The 13,022-nt window shown below is 41.7% G+C and overlaps 1 protein-coding gene across 19 annotated transcripts in view; it reads right to left on the reverse strand.

Moving 5' to 3' along the window:
- Positions 1–13,022, reverse strand: part of CADPS2 (calcium dependent secretion activator 2) — a 536,067-nt gene that overhangs the window by 131,974 nt on the left and 391,071 nt on the right. The window lies entirely within an intron of this gene.

Here is a 13,022-nt window from a genome sequence, read left to right on the forward strand (position 1 = left end):
GGCACCATGATCTCTGACTTCAACTCTCCAGAACTGAAAGAAGATACATTCCTACTGTTTAAGTCACCCAGTTGATGGAATTTTGTTACGGCAGCCCAGGCTAGGGCAAATGTAGTGGTATTCTCAACATCTGATAGATACTACGAAATTGCTTTTTAAGAAAGTACTTATCAGTTTGCACTGTGACCCATGTGCATGAAATGAATAATTTCCCTGCAACCTCACCAACAGCAGTTTTTATCATGTTTTATCATTTTCAATTTTATACATAAAAAGTGTATTTCATTGTCTTAATCTACTAACTTCTCTGCGGTAAAATCATACAATTTCTAGTTTACCCAGGGTCTTTCCATGGGTTATAAAAATCATTGCACTTGATTAAGAACATTATTTAATTGTAAACTCTACCTACCAAGGGCCCCAACATTTCACCCATAAAATCTGTAAACCAATGGTTCCACATCATTCATTTCCTTACTTACCAGATATCTACTGAGTACTTACCTAGTCCTGGGGATACTACAAGCACAAGAGAAATGTCTCCTGCCCTAACAGAGTTTATAATAGGGAAAGGCATAAATAAGAAGAATCAGACTATAATGTACAGTTACACTGAAGAAGGGCAAAAGTACAAAGCTGTGAGGTAGTACGACTTTCCAGGGAAGGAGTCAGTTGGGGAATGGTACTGAAGTTGAGATGTGCTAGACAAGCAGCAGTGAATCAGGTGGGACCTGAGGCTATGGAAAGTGCGCCAACAGGTTCTCCAGAGAGAGGTTCAAAGATTTCTTTCTTTCTTTTTTTTTTTTTTTTAAAGATTTCTTTTTCAAAATGCAAATTTCATCATGTGACTTCTGCTCCGAGTATAGATTGACTGGATATCCCCAAAATCCCTTTTCACTACAAAACACCTACGGTGTAAGTTATAATAAGCATACAGTTAAATGTTGTGCTAAGCTTATAAGAGAGTCAAAAAAATTCTCCCAAGGCCAGGAAAATGAAAATGAACCAGAAACTGAAACCAAAGTAGGGATGAATGTGAACACCAAGGCTGCCTTGGGGGAATATGTGGGAACCAAGAGGCTTTACAGCTATGTTTAAGAGAATGCACCACTGGGTCAGCAACCTCACAGCCTGCTGAACCTGATATTCCTACAAAAACTGGGACCCGTAAATGGGCTGTAGGATCCATTAAAGGATGGTCCAGAAAAGGTCAATATTCTTGTAATGGGGAACCCCCAAGAAAATCTGTCTGTTTCTACAACATCTAAAGAGTGAGTGAAGGAGTCTTTCCTGAGAATATGCACCATACGCCTGGCCTCGTTAAACTGGGTACTACCAGTGCAATCAAGAAATCACCAAGATAAGAAAATAATGTAGCTCCAGCAACACCTCCATCACCAAATAAAAGAGCAAATCCTCTTTAAAAGAAAGTATTCTCAAAACAGGCCTTGCAGGGGTGCCTGGGTGGCTCAGTGGGTTAAAGCCTCTGCCTTCAGCTCAGGTCATGATCCCAGGGTCCTGGGATCGAGTCCCACATCGGGTTCTCTGCTCCGCAGGGAGACTGCTTCCTCCTCTCTCTCTGCCTGCCTCTCTGCCTACTTGTGATTTCTGTCTGTCAAATAAATAAATAAAAATCTTTAAAAAAACAAAACAAAACAAAAAACTGGCCTTGCAGAATTCTCATAAATTTCAAGTACATGTGCTTACTAAAACAACAACAACAAACAAATGCTTAGCTGAGTAAGAAAACAGTGACCGACCGTGGCAAAAATGTCAGGGAAAACAAGACAAATACCTAGGAAATTTAGTTATTAAAATTGATCAGAATTTATAAAAGGCTTAAGGAAAAAGGGGGGGAAGGATAAAAACCAAGAATCAGAGATGTTCAGAAATAATCTGATGGGTTTTATTTTATTTTTTTTATTTTTTAATTTTTTTTAAGATTTTATATACTTATTTGACAGACAGAGATCACAAGCAGGCAGAGAGGCAGGCAGAGAGAGAGGAGGAAGCAGGCTCCATGCTGAGCAGAGAGCCCGATGCGGGGCTCGATCCCAGGACCCTGAGATCACGACCCGAGCCGAAGGCAGTGGCTTAACCCACTGAGCCACCCAGGTGCCCCAATCTGATGGGTTTTAAAAAGAACCCAATAGTATTTCCAGAACTAAAACATCAGTAATTGAAATTAGCAATATGTGGTTTGAAAAGTAGATGTTATAGCTACAAAGAGAATAAAGTAGAGAAAGAGTTGGCAAACTATAGCCCACCACCTGTTTTTACGAATAAAATTTGATTTAGAACACAAGCCACAGTCATTCACTTACATATTGCTCATGGCTCTTTTTGAACTAAAACACAGAGTTGAACAATTGTAGCAGAGACCATACAGCTCACAAAGCCCAAAAGAGTTATCGTGGGGGCGCCTGGGTGGCTCAGTGGGTTAAAGCGTCTGCCTTGGGCTCAGGTCATGATCTCAGGGTCCTGGGATCGAGCCCCACGTTGCTCTCTCTGCTCAGCAGGAAGCCTGGTTCACCCCTCTCTCTGCCTGCCTCTCTGCCTACTTGTGATCTCTCTGTGTGTCAAATAATAAATAAAATCTTAAAAAAAAAAAGATTTATTGTGTTTACTACCTGGCCCTTTATATAAAAAAACTTTGCCAAGTTCGACTAGAAGAGAGAACTGAAAATATAACATAGAATGGAGCTGGAAAAATAAGCAGAATTTGTATTACAGACAGTAAGAGAGATACAGAAGATAAAACGCCTCATATATGACATTTGGAATTGTAGAAAAGAGTGGGGTTAGAGGAGAAACAGTATTTAAAGAGATGACAATATTCCAGGATGATGGCAAACGTGGATCTTCACATGCACATCAGAGTAAGTTCAAAGAAATCCACACTTACTCAACAGAAGGGCACATGGGCCAGAAATCCACAGGAATCCCAAGCAGAATCCATGAAAAGAAATGCACATGTAGCTATGTTACAGCGAACTCGCAAAGCACTAAAGCACAAAATAATCTCGAAACTATCTGGAGAGCAAAGACAAATCCCCCTCAAAAGAACGGCAATCCACTGTGAACGGCCTTCTCCCCGGTAAACACAGGAAGCCACAAGAAAACGGAGCACTACCTTCAAAGTGCTGAGAGAAAGTAACTGTCAATCCACAACTGTACGCCTAGCAAAATTTTCTTTATAAAATGTGGATGAAACAAGCACAATTCCAAATAAAAATTCACTATCTATAGGGGCTCTATGATAGGAAATCCGCAGGTATATATTTTAAGGAAAAAAAGGAAAATAATTTCTAAATCTAAGCAAGTATTGAGTATTGAGTATTCATTATAGGAAATTCCAAAGAATATGAATATATATATATATATATATATGTATATATATATATATTTTTAAAGATTTTATTTATTTACTTGACAGAAAGAGACCACAAGTAGGCAGGGAGGCAGGCAGAGAGAGAGAGGAGGAAGCAGTTTCCCCGCTGAGCAGAGAGCCCAATGCGGGGCTCGATCCCAGGACTCTGGGATCATGACCCGAGCCGAAGGCAGAGGCTTTAACCCAATGAGCCACCCAGGCGCCCCCCAAAGAATATATTTTAAGGAAAAAGGAAAATCATTTCTAAATCTAAGCAGGTACTGGGCACGCATTTGAAAACAGAAAAAAAAAAAAACAAGGATACAACTAAAATACCAGACAAAATCAGTCTGTGAGCAAGGAAGGGCATGTCTGGAGCAAAGTGTTCCAAGGTCTCTTCACTCTTTAGAAGGATAGGAAATTTGTTGATTCGCATAAAGCTTAAAAATTTAAGAATATGCACAGTAAAATCTTAATGTTGGAAAATGTAAAATATTGAGGGTGGAAATAGAAGATCCTGGATGAAATAAGAAGGCAAGAAAAAACAAAAAGCAGGGCGCCTGGGTGGCTCAGTGGGTTAAAGCCTCTGACTTCGGCTCAGGTCATGATCCCAGGGTCCTGGGATCGAGCCCCGCATCGGGCTCTCTGCTCAGCAGGGAGCCTGCTTCCCCCTTTCTCTCTGCCTGCCTCTCTGCCTACTTGTGATCTCTGTCTGTCAAATAAATAAATAAAATCTTTAAAAACAAAAAACAAAAAGCTTACAAACATGAGTCAAAAAAAGAAAGGCCAAAATAAAATGGTAGAAATGAATTTAATCACATCAACACAGTGCTAATTGTAAATGTGTTAAGTGGATTAAAAAACAGAATTTGTCATAATGGAAAATTAAACCAGAATCTAGCTTGTTATTTATAAGGTACACTAAAACACAAGAATACAGAATGGCTAAAAGTATGAATAAACATATCAGACAAATATCCACGAAAAGGTTACGTTAATAACCACCTAAGTAAACTTGAATGCAAAACGCATTGTTATTTATGAAAAGGGCCATCAAATAATAATAATTTCCATTGACCAAGAAGATTTAACAATTTAAAACTTGAATGTACCTAATAAATAATCTCAAAATATCCAAAGTAAAAATTGGCCTAAGTAGAAAGAAGAAACCACCACGATACCAACAGCTTTCCACTCACCAGTCAAGGAAAATACAAGTGGAGTCTGAAGCATGTTTTAGTACCAGAAAGTAACAGGTGCTTTAAAGTTAAAAAAAAAAAAAAAAAAAAAAAGGATGGGGCACATCACAGGGAGTCAGTCTAAAAGAGATCTCAATGGCTCAAGCTGGAACGCTTTGAGCAACAAAATAAAGCAGCATCAGATTATAACGCAAAGTACCAAATAACTACAGATGAATCCAGACTGATATAAACAAATGGTTGATTAAATAGAGAACAATTTTCCTTGCAGAAGAATTCCAAATAAAGTATGTAACTGGTCCTCCCTCAGGGAAGTGTCATTTAATGCCACTTGAGTGTGAGTGGGACCTAGTAACTTACTTGCAAAAAAATATACAGAAAGCAAAATACTAACTTTACAGTGGAGAAACCTGGCATATATTACCTTGGCTAACATGACCAGTGGTGTCCTATGGATATCACGTACTCCCTGACAGGATGAGGGGAGAGAGCATTTCATTTCTTCAAAAACCCATCACCTTGGGGTACCTGGGTGGCTCAGTGGGTTAAGCCTCTGCCTCCGGCTCAGGTCGTGATCCCAGGGTCCTGGGATCGAACCCCACATCGGGCTCCCTGTTCAGCGGGAAGCCTGCTTCCCCTTCTCTCTCTGCCTGCTGCTCTGCCTACTTCTGATCTCTCTCTGTCAAATAAATAAGATCTTTAAAAAAACAAAACAAAACCCCATCACCTCAGTCTAACCACGAAAATGTCACACAAACCCAAATTGAGGGATGTCTGACATGATACTTGACCAAAACTCTCCCAAACTAACAAGGTCGTGGAAAAACAAGACTGAGGAACGGCCACAGATCAGAGGAAACATGACAACTGAATGCAATATGAATGGCATCCTGAGTTGGACCTTGGAATAGAAAAAAAGGACATCGATTAAAAAAAATGGGGGTGCCTGGGTGGCTCAGTGGGTTAAGCCTCTGCCTCGGGCTCAGGTCATGATCCCAGGGTCCTGGGATCGAACCCCACATCGGGCTCCCTGTTCAGCGGGAAGCCTGCTTCTCCCTCTCCCACTCCCCTTGCTTGTGTTCCCTCTCTCACTGTGTCTCTCTCTGTCAAATAAATAAAATCTTAAAAAAAAAAAATGGACTGTGAAATCCAGATAAGAACCAGTGGTTAACAGTAACATGCCAATGTTGGCTTCTTAAGTCTTGATAAATACACCATGCTAATATAGGATGGTAACATTAGAGGAAACCAATTCAGAAATTCCCTGTAGTATCCTCACAAATTTTCTGTAAATCTAAAATTATTCTAAAAAGTTGATTTAAAAAAAAAATTTAATGAAAAGGAGAAGGAGCAGTCTAGTTTAACGAAGCCGGAAGTTACATCATTGACAAGACGAATAAAGTTTACAAACTTCTGGCAAGATGAATTGGGAGGAAAAAGAGAAGGTAAAAATAAACAATATTAGAATGTGCAAAAAGTAGGTAGAGCAAAAACTACAAAGAGAACAATGTGAAATTAATATCAACGCATTTGAAAACTTAGGTAAAATGCACTATTTCCTGGAAAGCCATAACCCTAGAAAACTTGCTCAAGAGATAAACGGAAAGCTTATACAGTTCTTTAACCACAAAATCAACTAATGCAATAGGTAAAAATCTTTCCACATATAAGGGTCAAAGGCCAGATGGTTTTAAAGATGAGTTACTGGTAAATATTTAAAAAATTGGTCATTTGACACTTATCCAGAGCAAGCTAGAAAACTCTCCAAACTCATTTTATATTGCTATGATAGCCTAGGTGGGAGGAGTATGAGAAAGGGAAATGACTGGCCAATTTTGTGTATCAACATGGATCTAAAAACCCTAAACTGACTGATAACAGTAAGTGGTATGGATGTGCAAGGTTGCTTTTTATAAATTTTTTTAGTTTTTTATGAACATATAATGTATTATCAGCCCCAGGGGTACAGGTCTGTGAATCGCCAGGTTTACACACTTCACAGCACTCACTAGATAGCTTTTTATGTAACAGCATTACATAATACATTCTTAAAACTTTAATACATTATGGCGATTCACAGACCTGTACCCCTGGGGATAAAAATATATGTTTATAAAAAATAAAAAATTAAACATTAAAAAAAAAACTTTAATACATTAGAAAATCACATGGAGACCCAACTGAAGACTCCAAACTTCTTCACACCTAATTCCAGCCTAAGAAGGCTCTAAATGCTTAAGTAAAGCTACACTGAGGGGTCATTCTTGTTTCTGTTGGTAACCTGATCTGAATTCTAACACATATCGAAAAAACCCTTTGCCTTGCCTCTTTCTCAAGGATGTACCCTCCCGTGGTAAATCCAGTGGGCTCTTTTATGTATTATTTTAGAAAAATCCTGAGCTTCATGCTGCGAATGAATGGTATGCAGGGAAAAAAGAGGCAAACGACTAGTGACCTTCATAAGCAGTCCTCGGGTTGCAGTCTAGTGACTGACCTACCTTGGATGACGGCCTTCTTGACTCCTGTTTTTGGCCATGTCTTTGCCACTGTCCCATTAGGCCCACAGGGTCTTCCAGCAACATGAGTTATGCAGCATTGATGTAACTATTCATAATGAACAGATGGGAAACTGAGGCTCAGATTGGACCAACTGCTCAAAATGAAATAGCTCCTAACGGGAGAACCAGGACAGGAAGACAGATGTTCTGACTCCTGGCTCAGTGCTACTGGCAACACACTCAGTATCTCCGCCTACCGCTCACTTTCTGCTTCTGTCTGTCTTGTTTTGAAAGGCACAGTTCCTTTACTCCAGTACTGAACTCCAGGTTCAGTGGGGACAGATGTTATTGCTAGGCAAGCTTCACTGAGGCAGATTTGAGGTTGCTCTATAGGTTCTGACAGAATCCAGAAAGCAGCCTCAGGGTATACTGAAAAGGTACTCAGTGACCACTGCCCTTTCCACCTTTGCGCCTGGCAGATGAAGCCTGTTTAACAGGCCCCATTACAGGAAAACAGCCCTTGCTCACAGCAGTGGATCTGGCTGCCCACCTGTCCCAGAAGTGAGTCTCCAGATTCACAACTGATAGAACATTTAACTTATTTTCTCTATGTCCTATATCAAAGACTAGGATTAAGAAGCAAGTGGTAAGGGGGGAAAAAGAAGCAGTAAGGAAAATCCTTGATGAGCCTATTTGGTGCAAATCTCTATGATTTTACTCAAAAATGCACCCGGGTCTCTAAAACTAGAGATGGGAAGTTGAGGCCCAATTTCTGCAGTGATAAGTAAGAGAAAATGTTATCATCTGTGAAGACAGGGACATCATCCTATCATAGCACGACGGATCCCGTGAAGGCCACCTACGACTCTGTGACACAAGCTGGAGTCCAGAGAAAGCAGGGATGACCCTATGGATGCGCCCTAGTCCTGTCCCAGTCCTGGGCCCGGCCTGCCTTCGCCTGGGCGCCGCATCCACACCCGACAGTCGGCGGGGACGTCCCAGCCATTCTGTGCTGCTGCTTTAGCTCCCTCGCCCTCCGCCCGACGAGCGAAACCAGGATGTATAACCGCACACATCGACCTAGAACTTTGCCCTGCGGTTCATTGTCTCCGAAAGGCCCTTTTCTCGCTGCTGTGGGTCCTCAGGGGCGCGCTCGCCCAGGGAGTGGCTGTGCTATTCACGGGCGCGTGCGGCTGTCCTCCTGCGGGAATGTGTCTGCGTCTGTCCTTGACTCGCTTTTTGCTTTTTGCCTTTCTTTTCCTCTCTCTTCTCAGTCTGAGCACCAGCCAGACCTTTTCTGTTGAACTCTCTTCTTTCGTCGCTGAGACGCTCCGAGAGCTATTCACGGGAGACGCGGCGGCAGGGAGCCCCGGGAGAGCTCGGAGCCGTGTAATAGAATGTGCTCCCGGAGACGTCGCCGCCCAGACAGCACCGCTGTCCTTCACTTCAGTCGGGAACAAAAGGCAATCCTTTCTCCCTTTGAATTTTCGACAGAGGTAGCTCAGGTAATGAGCCAAACGGTGCTCTGCATGTGTGTCTCGACAGACATAAAAATGATCCTAAAGAGAGACGTTGCAGGGACTGCGGAAAAGTCAGACTTGATGCGGACGGTATTTTCAACAAAAGTCTCTGTGAACAGCAGACACCGCAGACCTGGGGAAGAGAAGCTTACGTTCCCGAGGCCAAGTTGCAAAAACCCGAACATTCTATCAGCAAAAAACTGAAGAGTTCTAATTACGTATGCGCCACAGTATTTGCACTTGGCATGAGGTGTTACAGCTCTACCTACTTTTCCTGGTTTTCCCATCTCACAACGTACCTCCCCGTGGCTGGGTGGCAAAGGCAAGCGTGTTGGAATAGGAACTAATCAGTACTCACAGAGTATAATTCTCTATATACATACTCTCTATGTCAGTATCGCCCCTTCTACATATGAACCTTGGAGGTTCAGAAAGGTTAAGTGATTTGCCCAGCCTAGGTCACCTTGCAGATTTTAGAGTCAGATTCAAGTAGGGATCTTTTGTCTCTTTTTGATTCTTTTACTGTGACAGCATGACATTTCTGAGCGATATCTGTTAGACTCTGAAGATGACAGGAAACATGTTACCCTTCAGTTTATCTTAGATAACTTCTACCTTAAACTGAGGTTGAAATTTCCCTAAGACCGGCATTTCTCCTTTTTTCCTGAATCTACGTGTCATCTAAACGTTGAATCCCATACTGACTCAAATTTGTTTACCAGCACCCAGCGACTCCAAAGAATGTACACATTTTAACCTAGAAAATGGATTTAATGTGTAATATTAGGTATAATACATACATGAACATATAAACACACTTGAAATTACACTTTACAGTGTACCATTATAAAAAAAAAAACAATAGTTTTATAGAATAAAAGTAACTATGGCAACCTATAGATTCAAATCATGCTGCCTCCGAAGCAGCAGTTTCCAGGTGCCTCAGTAACTTTCCATTAAAATGTGTCTCAAACACACACGTTTTGGGGAAGCATAAGCTGAATTTCCTACTTAATGTTTTCAATTTAATTATCCCTTTTAGTGTTAATGACTAAAATCATCTGATCACACTAAATTCTTAGGGTATGTCTGTTTCACTGCCATCTTTTTATCCTCTTGCATTTCCGAGTCCTGCCTAACATTGATAGACCTATCTTTTGATATCCACTGGTCAGGGGGAAGTCATCCACTGGTCAGGAGCTAAGAAACTGGTTGAGTAAAAAAAACCACCCAGGTTGGTTGTCGATCAGCCATCCCAACTGTCCCCTGTTCTTGCCACTCCCTTACTGCTCCCTCCCCCCCAGTAAAGTTTGTGGAGTGGAGATGGTTTACTTTGGGGAAACGGGACTATGATCTACAACTTCTCCCTAATTCCCAAGTAAGGCTCAGTTAAAATCCTGAACTGAGGTAAAACCCGAGGTAAAACCCTGAACCTTTTACTGAGGTAAAACCTTGAACACATCCTGAGATTAGGATTGGTTTTATTTTACTGTGGGATGAGAAGTGGCAACAATGATGACTTCAATTCAACAAATACTTATTGTGGCCAAAACATGCAAGGCAATATGGTATGTCCTACAGAGCGTAACAGGTGATGAGAACCAGTTTTTGCTTTCAAGATAGGACCCTGTGGGATAGAAGCAGGGGAGTGTGTGTGGATTTAGCATGTAGGTTTACATGAGAAAGTTTATAAGGAAACTACAGATAAAAGGTATTTTGTGTTTGCAATAACAGAAGTCCTCTTCAAGGGGTTTTATGATATCAGACTATCACACACTTGGAAAAAGAGAAACATTACGTGGAGAATAAATGAGTTGCCTGGGGTAAAGATTATTTGGGGAGGGATACTTGGAGAGAAGTCCGGGAAGATGGGACAAGAACGACGTTGAGAAAGCCCTCATTCTGTAGCTTGGAACTTATCTTTAATTTCATAATCAAACAAGAATCACTGAAGTTTTCTAAAAGGAGTATAATAGAAGTTAATCTGTAATTCTGAAGCTGATTGCTAGACTGCTGTAGGGAGAAAAAGTAGTAGAGAGATATACAAAGATCAATAAGCAAGAAGAAAAAGAAGGCTCGAATTTGGATAGCGCGATGGAAGTGATAAAGTCTAACTCGAGGGGTGCTACGAAGGCAGAACATTGGCACGGGCAACAGACTGGGTCTAGGAGATAAAAGAAAAAGATGAATGCAAAATGAATAGGCCACGAATGGACGTGATATCAACATTAACTAATGCAGTTGTTCATTCATCAATCGAATGTTTATTGAACACCTATTCTGTGCCAAGAGTGTTACTTTTTGCCAGGCACCCTGCTACGAGCTAAAAGAGGTACAGGAGCCAGTTTAGTGAGATGATGGACTTAATTTTTTAATCAACATTTATTTATTTTAGAGAGGGGAAGAGGGGCAAGGGGAGAGGAGAGAGAGAATCCTAAACTGACTGTGCACTGAGCCCGATATGGGGCTCAATCCCCAAGACCCTAAGATCATGACCTGAGCCAAAAATCAAGAGTCAGATGCTTAACCACTGAGCCACCCAGATGCCCCAAGAGGATGGACTTCATTTTATACCCAGAGGGTTGAAAGTGCCAGACCATTCAAGCTGTCAATTGTTGATAGAGACCTACAGTTTAGGAGAGTAATTGGTTTGGAATTATCTGTATAAAGACAGGTCACCGAAGCTGTGGAAAGGAGCAAGATCACTGGAGTACAATTTTTCTGTGAGGTAGAAAAATCCTCAGAACAGCGCAAGTTCAAGAACACATGTGAGAAAAGAACTATACTGCACTTGGGGGTCTGGAGGAAAAAAGTTATTAGCAAAGAGAAGGGCAAAAATAAATAAGAAGGGAGCCAAGAGGAGACAGTCCTGCTTCAGGGAAGATGAGCAGCGTCTCAAGCAGCACAAGCCCTCAGAAAGTCTGCAGCATCAGCTTTTCAACAGGAGTAAGGAGGGCGAAGCTGGAGAAGAGGCTACAGGACCAGGTCCTTACTCAATCTATTTCAAGAAGCCTTCTTGGCGGGGCGCCTGTGTGGCTCAGTGGGTTAAGCCGCTGCCTTCGGCTCAGGTCATGATCTCAGGGTCCTGGGATCGAGCCCCGCATCGGGCTCTCTGCTCAGCAGGGAGCCTGCTTCCTCCTCTCTCTCTGCCTGCCTCTCTGCCTGCTTGTGATCTCTCTCTGTCAAATAAATAAATAAAATCTTTAAAAAAAAAAAAAAAAAAAAAAGAAGCCTTCTTGGCAAGCCAGGAGCCAGAAGCCCAATGAGAGGAATGGAGAGCGAAATTTGGTGGGGGAAGATAAAAGAGACCAATGGAAAGGTAGGTTGGCAGCTTGACAATACTTAAGACAATGGGAACTACCAGTTAACTTGTTTTGACTATTCATGTGCTGGGCACTGTTCGAAGTGCTTGATAAACATTCATGCATTTGATTCCCATCATGATTCATGGATTCTGAGAGAGATGCCATGTTTTATCTTCCTTACCGATAGGGTAGTTCAGACAAGACTAGAGTATGAAGCTTGCCCTACACCTTACACGATGAATTCGTATTACTTTGAACCCTGGTAATCTGACTTCAGAGTTCCTTGACCACTCTGTTATGTTGTGAGGCTAGTAAAAGCTTACACAGGGTTGTGGAAAGAAAGGAAATACAGAGAGAGAGAGAGAGAGAGAGAGAGAGAGAGAAGGAATAATGATTGAAACAAATTAAAAGGGGGATGGGAGAAAGGGTTCCTCTTTTGTGGGAGGAACCCCAGAAAATATTCCCTGGGAACAGGATTAAGAGAAGAGAGGCATTAAAACATGGAGAGATTTTAAGCTTAGAGGCACATGATTGTGGGGGCTGCATTAGACGATTTTTTACCTCTTTGGCTCAAAACACTAAAAAGGGACACTTGTTCCTAAAGCACGGACTGAGGGGGCTCCTTGCTCGGCGGGGAGCCTGCTTCTCCCTCTGCCTGCTGCTCCCCCTGCTTGTGCTCCCCTTCTCTGTAACCAATTCATAAGTAAAATTAAAAATAAAATAAAATAAAGTATAGATTAGGGAAGGGGCTAAGAGAAGATTCCACATAAACCTCCCTGTTTATCTTGCTTGATCAATGAAAGCTTATTCCACAGTGGAAAAGCAAGAATCATCAGGCACACGCACACCCGCCAGCAAGCCTTACCCAGACACACATATGCATAACAATAGAAACACAGAGGACACTTAAGCTGTGCAGCCCCTAGTACTAGGTGGTACCTAAGAACTAAAAGGCAACTTCTAATCTCATAGATATTCTCTCCCTTTCTCTTTCAAGTGGCTTTAACGGCAAAAAGAAACATAAAGTGCAGCTAACCTAAACCAACAGCATACTGATGTACACTTTTCCTTTGTGGGTTTTCCCCCACCTCTTGCAAGAAGTGTTTGCTATTTAAAATCTGTTACTAGGT

Source organism: Lutra lutra, chromosome 11, assembly GCF_902655055.1.
Source record: "Lutra lutra chromosome 11, mLutLut1.2, whole genome shotgun sequence".
NCBI lineage: Eukaryota > Metazoa > Chordata > Mammalia > Carnivora > Mustelidae > Lutra > Lutra lutra.